The sequence below is a fragment of the Falco punctatus genome, assembly GCF_963210335.1.
Source record: "Falco punctatus genome assembly, chromosome: 4".
Classification (NCBI taxonomy): domain Eukaryota; kingdom Metazoa; phylum Chordata; class Aves; order Falconiformes; family Falconidae; genus Falco; species Falco punctatus.
In genome coordinates this window covers 7,887,348-7,905,557 of record NC_137583.1, presented here as the reverse complement: position 1 = coordinate 7,905,557, position 18,210 = coordinate 7,887,348, and the positions used below count along the sequence as shown (strand labels likewise).

Genomic DNA, 18,210 nt, shown 5'->3' with positions numbered 1-18,210 from the left:
AGAGCCCCAGTCGCTTGTGGTCTGGTCCAAACACAAAGGCTGTCCTGAATTTCTCGTCTCACTTTCTCTTCTTGCAGCTGGTGAGCTGGGCGATGCTTTGGGGCACCCTCTCCCCTGCGCCGGCGCTTTGGCATGCTGGGCTTGCAGTGATGGCAGGTCACCTGGCCTCCCCTGGCTCACGGCATCCCAGGGCCACTGGGCTCCAGCCCAGCCTCCTGGCCCCTGGTTGCTGTTCTGTGGGTGATGACACACATTTGGCAGTGCATTAAACTGGGACAGCCGCAGCCGTAGGCTGGTCTCAGTCACACCCCACTCCCCCACTACCTGCCTAGTGCTGGGGAGCCCTGCAGGTTCTCCCTTGAGCTGCAGTGGGGTAAAACTGGTCAGAAGAGGGGGTGCCCAGCCCTGCCCCAGGCCACCTGTCCCCCAGAATGGGTGTGGGCGTCCTGGAGACTTGCAAAGGAGCCAGGGCTATGCACCTGGGTGCCCACTATCCTCTCCTTGTCCCCATGAACCCTGTCTCGCTGGCACAGAAAGGGTCCTGGCCCCACCCGGTGTATCATTAACCCAGAACTGAGCCATTAACGGCTGGAGTCTCCCAAGTTCCCATCGTTATAAATCAGCCTTCCCCATAACTTCCCTCTCCCCTGCTGCAGTTTAAGCCTGTGGCTTCCTGTCCTAATTAACCAGTGAGGTTAATTGGCCCTCAGCCTCTTTATGCTTCTAAGCCTCTCTGAGGGGTGGGTCACTGCATCCCCTGTTCATGCATTGACCCTCGGATCCTTCCCTGTGCCGCAAGCTCTGCCCCCAGCACCAGGGATGGGAAGCACCTACGTGGCCACATTCATGCCACTGCTGAGGGCAGCTGCCCTGCCTGTCTCAGCCCCTGCCTGCAGGCATGGGGTGGGCACTTGCTACCACCCAGCACCCTATCCCTGTCTTCATCCCTGTTCCTGTCTCAGTTGCCACCCCTGTCCCTGACTCCATCCCTGTTCCTGTTTCCATCCCCATCTCTATAGCTATCTGCATCCTCACCCCTATTTTTATCCTTATCCTTTTCCCCATTCCTGTCCCTATTCCTGTTCTCATCCCTATCTGTGTCCCCATTCCTATCCCTTTTCCTGTCCCAATTCCTATCCCCATCCCCATTCCTGTCCCCACTGCCCCGCTTCCCTCCCTGGCCCCCCCTCTCCATGGCCCTGCTGCACGGTGGTGCCAGAGACCCCAGGCTGCGCCCGGATGCCTCAGCACAGCCCATGCCAGCTTCCCACTCCAGCCATCTGTCCCCTGCCTGCCTGCTGTCTCACACCTCCTCCTTGGGGCCAGGGGTCCCTGTCTCACCCACCCTAGGCAGTGGATGCTGGTGGGCACCAGAGTGGGTGTCCCCGGGGTGGAGGAGGCAGTGGGTGGGTGTCCCTGGGATGAAGGATGGTGCCAGGAGGGAGCTGGGCAATGCTGCCATCCAAGTGGTGGGGCAAAGCCTGCACTAGGTTTGGTGGCCCCTCTGTCTCATCCTGGGGACCAGCTCACTGCCACCCACCCCAGGTAGCCTGCAGGGACCCGATGACTTGCTCAGCCCTTTGGGGCATGCCCTGGTGCCAAGCATCCCTGGTGCCAAAGCAGCCCCATCACCCTGGGCTGGGGGCTTGGGCACTGGGACCCCTCCGTGCCAGCTCCCTGCTGCCAGCTGGGTGGGCAGCGCTGCCTTCCCCGGGCTGGCAGGCATTGCCTTTGCTGTCCTGCTGCTGAGGGAAGCATTCCTGCTTTTTATAACCCTCCTGCCGCTCCCCAGTGCCAGCCCAGTGCCAGCCCAGTGCCAGCCTGCCCGCCCCGGGGCAGCCCGGGGGCCGTGCCCGGGCAAGGCCGGGGAGCAGGGCAGCAGGGGTCGGGGCGTGCAGGGCCCGTTCGACCTGCACAGCTGCATAGCTTGTCTCCAGCTATTAAACAAACTCCTCCATCTCTCCCCCCTCCTCTCCGTCCCCTTCCCGCCTGCCAGGCGCTGCTTAACCCTCTGCTGTCCCGCTCCTCGTCCCGCAGCCTCCGGGGCGGCACTAGCTGCCCCTGGCCGCGCCCCGAGGTCCGACGAACAGCAGCGACCCCCGGCGCTGCCAGTGCCCCCCAGCCCGGCCGGGCAGCAGGGGTGGCCCCTCCAGGTCCGCAGAGTGCCCGCAGCCGGCACCCTCCAGGACAGGAGCGGGCGGACCGAGGCAGGGCTGCAGGCGGCTGCCGGGCCCCCTGCCCACCCCGCAGGGCTCTGCGGGGGGCAGTGCCGGGGAAGCTGCGGCTGGGGGCTGGGAACGGGGGCACAGGGCTCAGAGGCTGGGCAGGGCAGCGGGATGCAGGGTCTAGGCGGCGCAGGGTAGAGGCAATGTAGGGTGGGGGTGATATAGGGTCTGGGGGATGCAGGGCGGGTGGATGCAGGCAGAGGGATGCAGGGGCTGGGGATGTGCAGGGTGGGGGGATGCGGGGTGTGAGAAGAGAGGACCTGTGGTGCAGGGCAGGGATATGCAAGGCCTGGAGGGGACGCAGACGGCTGCGGGGTGAGGGGCTAGGCCTCCCCTGACCCACCCCAGCACACTGCTTTTCCCACCCCACTGGGAGAAGTGATGCTGGGGGGTGCCCCAGCGCCCGGGAGAGCTCCAGCTGCAGGTCTCCCCTGCAGACAGGGGCCAGGAAAGGAGGCAGGTGGGAGCAGCAGCCATGGGGTTCCACTCCTCGCTGCTGAGAACGGCACAGCTCGATGCGTGGAGGCAGCAGTGCTGCAGCCTCATGCTTCCAGCCCAGCTCAGCCTGGCAACACCACAAGAACAGCCTCCATCTCCCTCAGTCCCCACAAGCTGCCCACACGCCACAGCTCTCAGATACCAGCTTCGTATGTAACCCTGAGCAGCTCCCAGCTCAGGAACCGCTGCAGAGGATGGAGCAGGATTCATCCCTCCAGGCTGAATCGAGCCCTCTGGAAGGGTCGATGCGGCCATGCCATGCTCTACCCTCACCATCCTAGGACACTGGAGAGGACAGCCACTGCCCAGCCCCTCCAGGACCGCCCCGGCTGCCCTCTGCCTCTCATGCTCCCTCCCACAGATGTTTGGGATATCTGGGCCTTTGCCGCTCTGGCCCCAGTGACAAATGCTTGCCTGAGCAGGGTTTATTATTGTAAGAGCTTGGAGGTGGCTCTGGCCAACTTTCCGCCTGGGGCCAAGCCAGCAGCTGCAGGGCACCCTTCGGCACAGCCACCCTGGGGATGAGCTGTCCCCACCTTGGGCACCCTGTGCGTGCCAAGGGGCTGGGGACCCACCCCTGGCATTGCTCAGCACCCCGTCCCAGGCAGGGGATGAAGGCAAGTGCTCTATCCTTCAGCTGGCTGTGCTGGGAGAGGCGGCGGGTGTGTGGGTGTGTGTGTGTTTGCTGAGAGCCCCCCCACCCCCCACCCCCCGAACCCTCTGCTGCTTCTCGCCTGCTCGCTTCCCGGCTGGGCTGTCGTGGGCTGGAGCGTGGCGGGCTCGGTGATCGATGGCCGAGGAGCGGGCTTGCCAAGCCCTGCGTGTTTGGAAGGCGCCGTGTTTGTCTTGGCAGGAGCGGGGATGTCATCTCCTCCGCCTTGCACCGTGACGAGCTGGGAAAGCCAACAGGGGGTTGTGCTGGAGCGGGTGCTCGAGTGGGTCCTCTGGCAGCACCAGAGGGGTCTGCCCCAGATGGGCAGGGTGACATCCTGGCGAAACGAGAGGACAAGCAGAAGGACCCAGTGTGTGCAACAAGGGTGACGTGGGGACAAGTCGATCCTATTGTTCCCTGGCAGAGTGGATTTGGCCACCCAGATGTGCCCTGCACCTGGAGATGCCATCAGGCAGAGCTGCGCTCAGCCCAGCCACTGCACCAGTGCTGTCCCCAGGGTCACCCAGCCCTGTGCTTTGCAGGTGGGGAAACTGAGGCAGGGGGGCAGCACTACCTAGCAGTGGGTGCAGTGGGGCAGGGGGCTGAGGGTCCTGGAGCAGGACAGGCACCGGAGAAAGCAGAGCCTCTTGCGCAGAGGACAACTCAGCCGCAGCTCCTCTGGGAAGGGGCTGCGGCAAGGACATCAAAGGTGGCGCCAGATCGATGCCCAGCCCAGCGCTGACGGCAAAGGCATTTGAAGAGCAGCTCTTGCCGATGATGGCGAGGCTCTCAGTGGATCGATAGTGGCCTGCAAAGGCAGGGGCAAATCCTGCTGGGGTTCCCCAGGCAGAGCAGGAGCTCATGAGGGCAGGGAGACGAGCACCCTGGCAATGTCTGCAGTGTGACGTGCTGGCGGGCACGGGGCTGGGGAGAGGTTGAGTCTCATGAAATGGGAATTGCTGGAGTCAGTGCTGCCCCCAGGACAGGGGCATTTCACTCCCCTGCTGCTCCCCAGGAGGCTCGGGATAACAGTACTGGCCACAAGCCCTGCCCAGGACCATCTGGTGCTGCCGGTGCCAAGCCCAGCTGTGGGGACCTGTTCTGCTCTGACCCTGTGCTGGTTTCTGAGCCAGGGGGATGGGTGGGATGTCATCCACAGCTGCAGCTCAGTGGGCAGCATTAAGGTCATCCATCCTTGTGGCTCTCTATGCTCCAGAGAAAGGAACCATCACCCACCCTTGTGTGGGAGGCAGCCCCATCTCATCCATCTCTTCTCCCTGGCCCCACAAGCGCATCCCCAGGCTCTGCAGCAGCAGGACCATCACAGTGCACCTGACTGGGACCAAGCACCCATGGTGCCCTCTGGCCCACACACATGTGGGACCATGGCATGGTGTGGGACCACATCTGTGTCACCCTAGGCGTTGCCATGGAAATTTGCAAGAGTTGTGCTAATGGAAGCGGGTGGCCCAGTTCCCAGTGAGGCCAGTCCCCTCTGCTTTGCCACTGGGTGCTCTGGGTATCTGTGAAGTTCCCTGTGCCCAAGGGATTGGTGTAGAGTGATGCTGGGGCACAGTGACATGTACTTGACAGCAGGGGTGTGTCATGATGTGCAGCAGTGCCACAGAGCTTGGCTGTGTCCCCTCCAACACACCCGCATGCAAGCCATATTTAGGAATACCAGTGATTGCGGAGCAATGCAAGATCCTTTCCCTGCTCTGGAGGAAAGCTGGGATCATGGCTGGGACCACCTGCCCCATGGCTGGTCTGTGCCCAATGGCACTGCTGTGCTAGCTGTGTGGGAGGTGGCACGAGGGCCACCACAGGTCACTGCACTGAGAGCCAAGCCACCAGGCCAGGAGAAGCATCATCTTTAGGGTGAGGGCAGTGTCAGCCAAGGTGCAGAGCCTCTGGGGAGCTTCACTGAAGGGGACTTCACTGCTACCTGGAGCCATCTTCCAGCCCCCACAAATGCAGGGAGATGGTTGGTGTCATCTGTGGGAGAGAGCCAACTGGATAACTCAACAGTTTTAAAATAACTTCCCAATTTTCTGAGTCTACCAAGGGCTCTCAGGAGCCCAGGAAGGCAATGTGGGCAGAGGGTGGGGGCCAGCAGCTCTGCAGCACAGCCCTGATGCACTGGCGTACCGTGTAAGTGGGTCAGTGGTACAGCCATGGGCATCAGCGGGCACGGAGGAGCTGGAGAGGACAGGGCGGTGGCAGCCGAAATGGCTCAAGGGCTGAAAGAAACTGGGACACGTCCATGCACGTGGGTCCTCCCAGAGAAGTTGTCCTGGGAGCTGGATCACCACACAGGGAGAAAATAGCACCAGGCAATTGGAGAGGATTTCTGGCTGTGGGACAAAGCAATTGCTCAGCAACAAGACCCCTCACTGGGATGCATCCAGGGGTAGCTGCCTTCATCCCAGGGAGGACAGACAGATGCTGGCTACAGCCCTATGCCCAGCACAGCCCAGCCACCCCCAGCATCCCTCTGGGTGGAGAAAAGATACTCATCTCAGCATGAATCTGAAGACCAGACTGGGTCTCTGGTGGGAATACTGGTAGAAGCATTCTCCATGGAGACTAGGAGAATTGGGAGACCCCCCTCCAGACCACTGTGGCTGTACTGTCCTTGGATACTCCCCCTCCCCTCCCAGAAGCACAACCTGCCTCTCCCCTTCCCAGAAAAATTCTGTCAAAAGGATGCTCCTGCTCCTGGGTCGCTGTGGCAACAGGCAAGCATGGCAAGGGGGGATGCAGGATCCGACCCCCATCACTCCCCTCACCCCAGACTGCTTCCCAGCATCTCTGCAGCCCCATTGCCCCAGGGCTGGCTCCTTGCTGGGGGGCTGCCCCCTCCTCAAGGCCAGGCTCCAGCCAAGGGGCGAGTGAGGCCCAGGCATCTGATGCTGATGCCAGCATGTGCCTCACCGGGAAGCTGCCTCCCTGCCTTGCCCTTCACTGCTGTCCCTCCCTGGCTGCTGCCTGAACTTCAAAGCCACCAAAGGCCACATGGCCTGGAGCATCTTCTCCACATCGCTTCCAGGGTGGAGGAGATGCTTTGAAAGCCCCTGGCCCTTCTCCCCTCCTCTGCAGAGTAATTTCCATTTTTTTCAAAACCCCACAAAAAAAGAAGCCTTTTTCCTCTTTGTTTCTCTTCTCTCTCTTTTTTTTCTCCCCTTGTCTTTGTCAGCTAAAAATATGCAACCCACCAGGGAGGGTGGGTGGGGGGAGCTGCTGCCGCGCCAAAGGTTAGTGCCAGTCCTGGGCTGGAAAAGCCGATGGAGGGGGATGCAAATGCTCCCCACCATTTCTGGGGGGGCCTTGCCCCAGGAGAACCCCCCCCCCCTTTGCCTGGGCCAGGGGTCAGAGCTTTGCTCCTGGTGTGCTAAGGGTGTGCATGGCAGGCAGGGAGGTGTGGAGGCAGAGCCCACTCAGGACATTGGAGGCAGAACCCACTCGGGACATGGTGTGACACCCAGGGAAGGAGCTGGACCCAGATCCATCTATCCTGGCTGTTTCCCAGGGTGTTGGGAGATGCCATGGGATGCCCAGCAGCCAGGGGCAGGATGTCCAGGCACCCTGGGGTGGGGATGACCCTGCAGGGCAGGGATCAAAGTGTCCGAGGCTGGGGGCAGGCAGGCAGGCAGCCCCAGGCTGGAGCGTGGGAGGGAGGTGGGTGGCCACGGCGGAGGAAGGATGTGATTTACCTAATATCCCGCTCCACTGCAGAACGGATAGAGGAGGAAAACAACCCGGGGGCTCGTCGTCTTGGGGAGATGCAGTCAGGGGCTGAGAGGCAACAAGCCGTGCCAAAGCGAGCGGGGAAATTAAATTGGGATGAGTCACCTGGAGCCCGCAGCATTCACCTGAGCCACAAACCTGCCGCAAACACAGAGAAAAAATGTTTCCCAGCTCCCTGGGTTGCAATTTTAAGCCTTAGCCAGCTTTGCAGGAAGGTGATAGGCTTCAAAACTGGCTTATTATTCACACCACCACCCCAACCCCCCCAAGGATGGAAACATATCAGCAGGATGTCTTGGTGCAGGGGTAATGACAAGCCACAGGGTCTCCTCTGGAGACAGTGACCAAGCAGTGGGATGCAGGTGCCAGGACTCTTGGGCAGGACTGACCCCTGGGCATCCTGTGGGGCTGAGAGTGGGTGCTGGGTGAGGGGAGGCAGGCAGCAGGAAGCCTGGGATGCTGCAGCATCAGCACGATGGAATGCCGAGAGTGGGGGGAACCCACTGTGGAGTCAGACTCCATTGGGAGGCAGGAGGCAAATTGTAGGAACAAATTCCCTGAGCAGCCCCAGGGCAGCTGTGGGTCAGGGCATTTACCGGGCATCCTGGGATGGAGGTGTGAGGAGCAAGGAGGTGATGGCACTGCTGCTGCTGCTGAAGTGGGGACACACCAATGTGGGGGGCACCAGGCAGCACTACTTGAACTTGGGGGGTTGGCCACCTCTCCATGGTGGCCTCCATGACTAGGAGGGCTAGGAGTGCTGGAGACAACCCATTCAGGCGATGTCCTGGCCATCTGAAACAAGCTGGCAGCCCCCAGCCCCGCAGGGCAGCTCCGGGTGTGGGGAGTGATTTATGGAGCAAAGGATTAGCCAGGCGGAGGCAGCAGCACCAGGGCACACATGGCAGGTGCTGACAGAGGGAAAAGGGCTGCCGGGGCAGGACGGGGGTGAGTCCCAGGTGGCTGGGCTAGAAATTCCTCAGCCTTCCCCAGAGCTTGGACTTACTCCTGTGGCAATAGAGATGGTGCCACCAGGCAGTGCAGGAGCTTGGGGCACGTCTATTCTCAGGCAAGCACCCTGGCACCCAGCTGGAGGGAGAAGGTATGTCCCAGATGGGGGGCTGCTTGGACAGATCTCCCCCAACTCGCACAGCCCTATGTCCCAGGCATCCACCTCTCCTCAGAGGAGGAGACATCTTGGAGGAGATGTGTTTGGCAGAAGGTAAACTGAGGCACCGTGGGAGCTGCCTCTCCCCACTGCGAGGGGGTGATTGAGCCAAGGTCAGGACTTGGCAGCTCTGGGATTCCCAGCCACAGCTCATCCCAGGGCTCCATGAGCTGGTGGGACCATGGGGCTCCCCAGTGCCTGACAGGCAGGCAGCTCCTGGCAGGGCGCTGCCTGCACTCGGCATTTGGAGAGCCTGCACCACCTCCGCCGGACGGCAATCTGCCCACGGGGGCAAGGACATCCCGGTTCCTGCCCGCACAGCCCGGGCAGGTGGCGTCGGGTGTCCGCAGCTGCTAGCCGCCTTTCATCTCCTTCCAGGCTGGAGCTCGCTTTCCGTCACCTGCTGCCCTCCAGGCCGGAGGCCAAGAGAGCCGCGGGCAGGGCTGGTGTGGGAGACGTGGCCGTTCTGCCCACATGTCCTCCGGCTGGAGGGAGGGCAGTGAGATGCACGAGATGGGCCACAGGTGCTGAAGCAGCATCCTGCCCCACACACCCCACGCACCCCACTCCCAGCTCCTTGGCTCAGGGTGGGCTTAGCTGGGATGGAGCCCAGCAAAATCCCAGCCCAGAGACTACAGCTTTGCGCACCTCCCCTGCAAAACTTTCCATTGCCTTTAGCTCCTGCAATTAGTGGGAAGAGCAGGAGCTGGGGGTGCAGGCAGGGGTTGCCTGTGTGGGCTGGTGGGGAGGGGATGTTGCTGGAACACACATGGGCAGCAGCATGTGCACGTCTGGGCACATGTATGCGTGTGTCAACACATGTATGTGTTCTCGGGAGCATGTGCATCTGTGTGCATCTATGGAGAGACACATACATACACACATAGATATGTGTGCATCTCTGAGATGGTGTTGCACGCCTGTGGGACTGCAGCATCCCTTTGCTGCAGCGTTTCTCAGTGTGTGCAGCCTAATGAGCCGGCACAGCAGAGTTAATCGAGGGGACAGACAAGCAGAGCTTGTCATTAAGAAAAGCGCTCTGGCAGGTACCAATGACAAGATGCTGCCTGTCCCCTCAGGCTGATGGCAGCCCCCGCAGGGGACAGTGACAGCCTGAGTCCCCAGGAAAGATGGCTGAAGACAAATGTCCCACATGCTGCAACCCTTGCCCAGGGCCGGCTCCATTAGTAAAAGCATCCAGGGAGCGGGAATTGCTGCTGCCTGCATGGAGGAATAAATCTACCGGCCCTGGCAGGATGGGGCTGGCAGGGGGGTGACGAGCCCTGGACCCTGTGGCTTGCCTACAGCCCTGGCTACACCCTGCTCACAGTCCTGCTTGCACCTTCCACCTGGAACATGCCCCTTTGATGCACACTTGCACAGTGTGACGGTGCCTTGGCTGCTAAAGCTGCCCCCTCAGCTCCCACCATTAGGTTCCAGAGTGAACACGCAGCAGAGGGGATGGAACAGCCGGCTCCCAACAGCATGGTGAGCCTGCGCCAACAGCCCACAGGGACAGGGAGCCTTGCTCAGGGCTGTCAGATTCTTGCTAGAAAAGCTTGGAAAGCTGGAAAGGATCCTCCACCGCCTCCATAGCCAGGAGCTCCCACATTCCATCTCCCTCTTCTGCTCTCTTCCTGGCCATGCCTCTCCCTGGGGCGCCGTATCCCCACAAGACATGGCCACAGACCCCCCCTCAGGAACCTGGCCATTGCTGTGGGCATCTCCATCTTGAGGGCTGGGAATGTGTTATTCTGTCCCTTCCCGTATGTGTTCACTCTGAAACCTAATGGTGGGGCAAAAGCCTGTCCTGCAGGGAGTAAGGCATCTTGCTGGAGTGGGAGTCCGCCCCTCAGCCTCCTCCCCAAAACCACTGCAGCCTCCCCAGCCCTGCACCCCCTGCCCTGTCCACCAGCACCACAGACAGAATCAAACCCTCCTGGAGTGAGCATCCCCCTGGCCGGGTTCGCTCCCCTCCCTGACAAGGGGCTCATTCAGTAGCTGCTGAGCTCCTGTCAGGGGGACCAGAGTGTTTATGAGTTGATAACCTTATCGCAGACACATCCCTAATTAAGCTTGTTAGTTCTTTATGATAAACAACATATGGACTGGGGCCAGAGGGCTCAGTGGGGCCGTGTGCTCTCCAGCAGCCATGCAGCCCGGTGGGGCAGTGCAGGCAGAACAGGCAGCCCTGTGTTTGTGCCTGGCTCTCCCTCCCCTTCCTGAAAGAACCTTCAACCCCGTGGCTTTGCTGACCCTCCAAACCCTAATATTAGTCTTGGGTTTCTCCTCTGGACCAGAGCGAGTGGGCAGGCGCAGGGCTGGATTGCACAAGGCTTTGCTGGGACCACAGGAGGCTCCTCCACCTCCTGCAGGGGAGGCCCATGGTGTCTGGGGCAGCACAAGAGGGACCTACTGTCTCATGAGGGCCTGGAGATGGAGGGATGGTGAAGCAGCTCTGTGCTCTCCATGGGGAGAAATGAGGGGACAGCAGCTCGACCTGCTGTTGAGTGCGTGACCCTCAGGGGTTACATAGCACCTGCCACCCACCCCAGGGTGGTTTCTTTGTCCATCCTGGTAGCTGAAGATACCCATCCATCCACCCATGCATCCACCCACCAACTCAGCCAGGCATCCACCCACCACCCGCCATTGCCTTAATCCCTCCTTCTGCCCCATCAGCCCACCCCACCACCTGCCCTCGCCTTCATCCCTCCTGCCCATCTATCTGCTTTCCCTAAGCTCAGGGTGCTTGTGATCTGCTCCCCCCCCTCCCCTGCTCATTAGGCACCAGCCCACGTCTCCGGGCCAGGCCTGCTAACAGGGTGCAGGGGGGCACCTGCTCACCCCCCTCCTCACAATCCAAGCCAGCCCCAACATTTCTTATCTCTGAGATCCCACCTTGCCGGTGGAGGAACAAGGCAGGACGCCACGTCCCTGGGGAACAGCAAGCCAAGCGATAACGGAATCGCAGCGGCAGGAGAAATTACCTTGCCTGAATTTTAAAAACTTCTCTTCTAGGTTGCCGTGGTAACTGAAAGGTGCATCACGTTGCTCTGACAACCCCGAAACAGCCAGGTTTTTGCCTGGCGGGCTCTGAAGGTTTTGAGGAGGGGGAGCCCAGTGCAGTGGGGAGCGGGTGGCCCATGGGATGTTCAGCCCCCAGCACTGCCCCAGATAGAGATGTCCCCCTCCCCACAGCTGCCAGCTGCCTCGACACCCCACCCTACCACCATTTCCAACCGTTCCCCATCCATCTCTCCTGGGAAGCACTGAAGGAAGAGGACTGTAAGGCTCCAAGCCCAACCATGTGGTCCCCTAAGAAGGTGGCAGAGAGGTGGGACAGGCTCCAGGTTGGTCCACCCTGCTATGGGCATCCCTGGCACCGTGTGGGAGCTGCTGGAAACCCCAGCAAGCAGCCTGGGGACCCTCCCTGCACCCTGCTTGGGGGGTGGGGTGTGTTTGTGCACCCAGCATGGCTTTGGGCTCCAAGCCCCCAGGCAAGTGACAGCAGCATTGTCCCAGCCCGAGTAAATCACTCTGCCACCGAAATAGCCCCAGCAGGGTTGAAAAATAGCAGGTGACTCACGCAGAGCAAAGGGTCCAAAATAGCCCCTCCGGAGCGCTCCTAAAATTAGTCTCCCTCCCGGGAGGTCCCGGCCACTGTGTCCTTGCCAGGGCACAGCCGCAGCATTGAGCCCGCCTGGCTGCTGCCACCGTGGCCGCTTCCCTCCTGGGGTTGGGGGTTGCGGAGCTCCCTTCGCTGCTCCCATCTCTCTGGGATCTTCCCTGAATCCACCCCCGGGTGCAGCTCAGCCGTGCATCTTTGAGTCTCTGGGCAGATCTGGGTGGCTCCTGCGGCTGCAGGTGGCTCCGTGCAGGATGCCCCACACAACGCTCACAGCTCCGAGCACCATAAAACACAGCCCAGGAACCTGTGAGCTAGTGGGGTGCTGAGGGCTTGCCCCTCCATCCTTCTTTTTGCCTGGATTTCGTCAGGGGGGGTGGCAAGGCAGTGGATCAGGTGTTTCCCAGCAATAGTGAGTCCCCCAGGAATTCGGGTTTTCCGATGCCAGCTCCCCTGCCTCACAGCTCCCCCGCAGCAGGGCAGCACCAGCCTGCCTGCTCCCACCCGCTGCCGGTGCTGGGAGGCGTGCGGTCCGGGGGTGGGGGGCACGGGGGGACCCCAGGAGAAGCATCCGCTCTGCTGGCATGGCCGGGAGCGTTTCCCATGCAGGGCCATCCCTCCCGCGCGGGTGAATGGTACCCAGTTAATTAGAGGAAGGGATGAATAATTCCTTTTTATAATGCAACGTCGTGCGGCAGATGCCGTCTGCCTCGTCTCGGCGCGCCGCGCGCAGGAGCCCGCGTTATTCTGCTCTCAGCAGAGTTATTTATACACTGGGACATTTTTCAAAGTGCCGCTTTGATGGTCTTCCACCAGCTTGGAAAAAAAAGTAGTCCATCCCAAAATAACCCAAGTGAAAGTCACAGCTCTTCATTACGCACATCTTCAACCGGGGGGCTCAGAGAACAAAAACCTGTCACATTCCTCCCATCAAATCCGCCCTTTTCAAGTGCATTTCAAATGGGTTCAAACCACCGCGGCGGCGGCTAGACGAGCACTAATGATGCTGCAGGCGCATCCCACCCGATTCGGGCTGGGGAGTGGGATGGAGCTGAGGGGTGGGGGGTTTTAGGCAGCTTCCAGTGCTCACACATATTGTGCTCAGGACAGGGTGACCCTGCGGGGACCATGGTGGGGTATGCTGGGGGAAGTGCAATCCCTCTCTTGCCTGTTTGTTCCTGCTGCAGGAAGCAGTTCCTCCCCCCAAACCAGGCTGTGGAGGAGAGGAACGAGCACCAAATAATTTTTTCCAAGGAATTAGAGCAAAAACCACCCCAGCCCCCATTTTCCCATTGCACCCGCATGCACGCACCCCTTGGGTCTGGTTGCTGTTAAAGGGAAAAAAAAAAGCAGCCGGGGGGGTGGGGGGAAGATGTTTGTAGGTGGTGACAAATTCCTGTGAAAACGTTTCTGACATGAAGCAGTCTCCCATCCAAGTTCCCTCCCAGCGGAGACTGCAAGCTGCTCCCCCCACTCCCATGCCTGGCAAGGGGCCTGAGCTGCTTGCCCCCCTCTGCCTGCTGGGGGCTGTGGGGCCAGGAGGTGCCCGACGGAGCAGCACGAGCGGCTTGGGCTTCCTCCCATCGCCTGCACCCCAGTGTACGCCACGCTGCCTGCACAGCCAGCCTGGCTCTCTGAAACCCCCTCCCCTGTGCTGGGCAAGGGGCTTCGGGTGTTTTGGTGGGGGCTGCTTGGTGACCCCCACCGTGGGGTGCCCTGAGCTGGACCAGGCACCATCTCCACCCACCACCACCCATTGCCAGTGCCACAGGAACCCCCAGCACTGCGTGGCATCTTATGGTGGCTTGCCACCCTGCTGTCAATCATGCCCTCTCTGTCAATCACATGCCCTGATTTCCCACACCAGCCCCTGCAGGAAGAGGACTAAGGGGCACGGGGACTCCTTGGAGCACAAGGTGGGCACTGTGACCTGCAAAAGGGGGAAACTGAGGCAGCCCGTGACACACACCAACCTCCCTAGGCATGACATGCCCTTGGGGGCTCGGTTTGCTCTCTGGGTCCCCAGTGCCCTGCCTCCATCAAGCTCGGCACTGGCTTGCCCAGCTGCCTGCAGCCCCTCGGCCCAGCCAGCCCCCTCGCCCTCTCCCCCAGGGGCTCGGCTCCACTGCCTGCAGCTCTACACCACAGCCAGCCCAGTGTCACGGCTCTAGGGCTGCCAGCACTGCCTGGTAGGTGATCAACAGCTCGCAGCCAACAGCAGGGAAGACTCTCTGCTGGGGAAGACATTTCTTTACCCTCCATATTCTCCTGTTTCAGCATTTCTGCAAGGCTGGAACATCTTCCCTGGGAGAGCTTGGTGCTGGAGGATGTCCCAAGTGCCCAGGACGGGGTGAGCTGCCCGTGCCCAGCACTCAGCACAGCAGAGCTCTGGGGGCTGGCATGCAGCCACACACCAGTCAGCTGCCTGGCAGGGGAATAACTGCGCTGGGTGAGGCCACAGGTCCCAGGCCCTGGGATCCCAGTCCCCATCTGCTTTTGGTTTCTTCCAGCAGCACCAGAGCCCCCTGCTCCACCCCCCGTGGCTGCAAATTGGGTCCACGTTGCTGCAGATGGTGAGTCAATTAAAACCATCTTTTCTTCCGCCCCAGCAGGGAAACCTGGACCATGCAGTTCCCAAGCCAGAAACAGGCTCTCGGTCAAAATGGCATCCGGATAGAGCAGCCAAGGGATAAGTGACACACCTCCCCTTCCTCACCCACACTGGTCCCACTGGGCTGGGCCACCCATCCAGGGCCACAGAGGCTCCGCGCCATGAGGCAGCAGGCGGTGCTGGCATGGGATGCCATCACTCCCAGGGAAGGGGCTGCCCTTCATTTCTGAACCCTCCGCCTCACCCACCACCCTCCTGCCCCTGGAGCATCCCCCCAGCAAACAAGCAGGCTGCTGGGGGGGCCGCAGTGGTACCTGCTATGCGGCAGCAGGATGCTGCTCCATGGCCCTGCCCATCCTCCCTGCCACAGCCCCACGGCTGAGGGGCACTCGGGTGAAATCATTTAGGCAAGGAAGAGAAATCTATTCCAGGGCAGTTCCAAAGTATTTTAGACACATTTAGTACTTTAGAAGAGGATGGACAGACACAGTGGGGAAGAGAACGGGAAGCAGCCATATTAACGCCCCTGCAGTAGAATGAGGAAAGGTGATGGAGAGGAGCTTAAGCACACATACACACACATGTACAGGTGCACAAGTGCACACGTAGGTGCATAAGTGCATGCATGCAGGCACGGATGAGCAGGCAGCTGCACAAGCACACATGCAGGTGCACAGGCCCGTGTCCCCCAGCCCGGGCTCTCCCTCTGCAGCCCCACAGCACCTCCTGTTTCAGGCTGCCTGTCAGCACCTGCAATATATACCCTGGGGAGCTGCTTTGGCTGGAATTTGCCACACGCATAGCCAAGGTGGCCCTGGCTCTGCACAGCACCCATAGGGCAGGGCACGGCAGGCTTTTCGGCAAGGGATGACTGCAGGAGGGCCAGTCCAATCCACACCAAGCCCTGGGGCCAAGCCGAGCTCCTGCAAGCACCCCAAGCATGCGTTGCTGCATCAAGTGCTCCAGACTGGTCCTCCTGCACCCCAGATCACTGGCAGCCCCGACCAGCAGCATAAGGATGTTTTCCTGCCTGCAGGCAGCGTTTTGGCAACCATGTGAGCTGCCAAGCAGGCAAGCAATGCCTACATGGGACTGGCCACACAGAGTGCCAAGCTCCGCCATGAGTTGGTAACTCCAGCGATTAACAAATGCTCAGGAGAGAGGCTGTTCACACTAACGACTTGGCTGGTTTCCTCGCCTCAATTAGCACACAGGAGCTCATGATGCTCGAAGGGCCTCCTGGAAAGCCAGGGCATAGCAGGCTTGGGAGTTTTAATATTAATAACGCTGAAAGCTAGCCAGAAAAATCCCAAACCTTCCAACAAGACCGACAGCAACCTTTGATTTTGCATATTATAGGTGTTGGAAGGAGCCGCAGCTTGGTTGGTGCCGAGGCCCTGGAAGTCACCCTGTAGCCAGCCCTGTGCCTGGGAGGAGCCCTGTTGCCGTCGCTAGAAAGGGCAGGGGGTCCTTTAGGGGGTCCCCCTCAGCCCCCAGCCTGGGAGCTGTGCTCTTACTCTTCCCCTGTCGTCCACAGGGGAGGAGACCTTGTCACTGCTTAGCAATAGGGAAACTGAGGCACAGAAGGACTGCAGTGCAGCTCTGCCCAGCCAGGGACTGTTCTGCCTCTCTTCCTGCTAGTGCCTGCTCCAAAAACCTCTCTCTGGCACCCTGCTCCCCTCTGCACCCCTGGCAGGACCCACTTCAGCCCCATCCGGCACTTTGGCCATGGCCCAGCACCCTCCTGGGGCAATCTGTGTCAGGATCGAGCCCTCAGGAGCAGTGGCTCCCTTAGCCACAAGGGAGCTTGGCTGCTCAGCCCCAGCGGCGTGGGTGCGCTGGCGGCCCTGCGAGCTGTGCCCGCGGGAGCTCCCCTCCGCGCCAGGGGGATCCTGCCTCAGCACAACGCGCTTCGCATCCCATGGCTTCTCCCCTCCGCTGCCCCCAGAGGTCGGTCCCCGGGGAGGCAGGGACACCATGTCCCTCTGAAGGCAGTGGGCCACGGCGCATTCAGTCACGAACAGCCGCATTGCGCTGCCTAAATTGGAGGCACGGGTGCTGGCAGGCACCGGTGCCTCCATGCCCTGCTCCAGCGCCTGGTGCGGGGGCTGGAGGGCATGCCTGGGAGCGGGGGGGCTGCACGTCCCCCACACCAAAGCTTCTTCCTTTCCCTGGGCGCCCAGCAGCAGTACCTTTCCCCTGGAAAGGGGGCTTTGACCCATCCACAGTGTGTGTGGGGGCGGTGAGGCCCATTAAAGCCTTGCCCCAGGAGGGGCCCTGCTTTGGGCACCCCACTACAGCAGCTGTCCCCACAAACAGGACCCTGTGCCACCACAGTACGCTCCTGGCTCTGCACCGCAGCCGTTCCGCCAGAGGTACCGGCTGGGGCTGGCTCAGCTCCGGGCACTGGGGCAGCACTTTGCCGCAGCAAAGAGGGAGTGAGCCTGGCAGGAGCCGGCCGGAGCCAGGAGAACGCTGTACTGTGTCCACCGCAGGCATGCCCCCCCTCGCCTGGGGCAGCGACCCCCCATCAGGAGGATGAGCTGTGAAGGGGATTGATGGGCCGGGAAGAAGCTGAGCTGCACAAATGCACTTTATCGACCCATCAAGTCCACCTGCTGGGAAACACCCCCCCCCCGCCCCGTTCACAGCCCAGAGCAGCAAAGCACTTTGCCGCATCGCCAGCTGGGACATACGGGGAGGTGCGGGAGACTGCTGCCAGGCAGAGCAGTCCCTGCGCAGTGCACCGGGCCTGTCTCCCCCTACCATCGTCCTGCGGGGGGCAACTGAGGCAGAGTGCTGGCACTCAGGTGGTCTGGCCCACCTGGCATCCGCTGCGATGCTGCACCCTGGGAGCCAGCTCTGCGCCCACTCTCCCCACCAGCCTGGCACAGCAGCTTTCCTGGCTCCAGCTGCTCACCGCGAGCGGGGGGCTGCACCCATCCTACCTTAGACCCCATTGCTGCACCCACTTCTGGGGCCGGGCTCGCAGCGATGCTCAGGAAGCCTTGCAGAGAGGCAACGTGCATGTGAAGGGCGTGCGACGGCCGGGCCACGCCTGCCACCTGGTGGCACGGCCCAGGGACACGGCAGCGGCCACCCGCCCCCCCCCCCCTCCGCAGTCCCCCGGCCCCGTCCCGCAAGCCGGGCTGCGGCCCCCGGGGCACGGACCGGGGCTTTCCCAACCTCGGCCCACCCCCCGCCGGGAAACCCTCAGAAATGAGTCCCGCGGCCCAGGCAGGTTTGGCAGCAAAGCGGGGTTCACCCCACACCGCACAGCAGCCACAGAAGGGCCTTGCACCGCAAGGGGGGGTGGAGCTTCTGCTCCAGAACAGTTCCTATGCCCACCTGGACAGTGCTGGCCTGGTTACTCCATGGGGAAAGACTTCTCCTGGCTTGGGGGGAGGCTGGGCAAGCTCCACAGGCAAAGGGGAAGAGGGTGCAAGGGTGACGATAGCCAAGACACAAGCGCCGGCAGAGGGAAAAACGTGAACACAGTAACTGAAGGGAGGAAACCTCCGGGAAGAGGTGGTTCACCATCACCCAGCCTCCACAGCTCTGTGGCACTGTGCCCAGTGAGGCTGGAGGCACGCCTCGGGGGAGGCTCAGGCCCCATGCCAGGCTCAGACCCCCGCTGAGGGGTTGGCAACCTGTCCCCTTCAGCCCACCACCCACCGGAGC

At 61.4% G+C, this 18,210-nt stretch overlaps 1 protein-coding gene across 1 annotated transcript in view; it reads left to right on the top strand.

Annotated features, from left to right (window-relative positions):
• PARP3 (poly(ADP-ribose) polymerase family member 3) overlaps positions 1 to 18,210 on the top strand; it is a 112,426-nt gene that overhangs the window by 59,340 nt on the left and 34,876 nt on the right. The window lies entirely within an intron of this gene.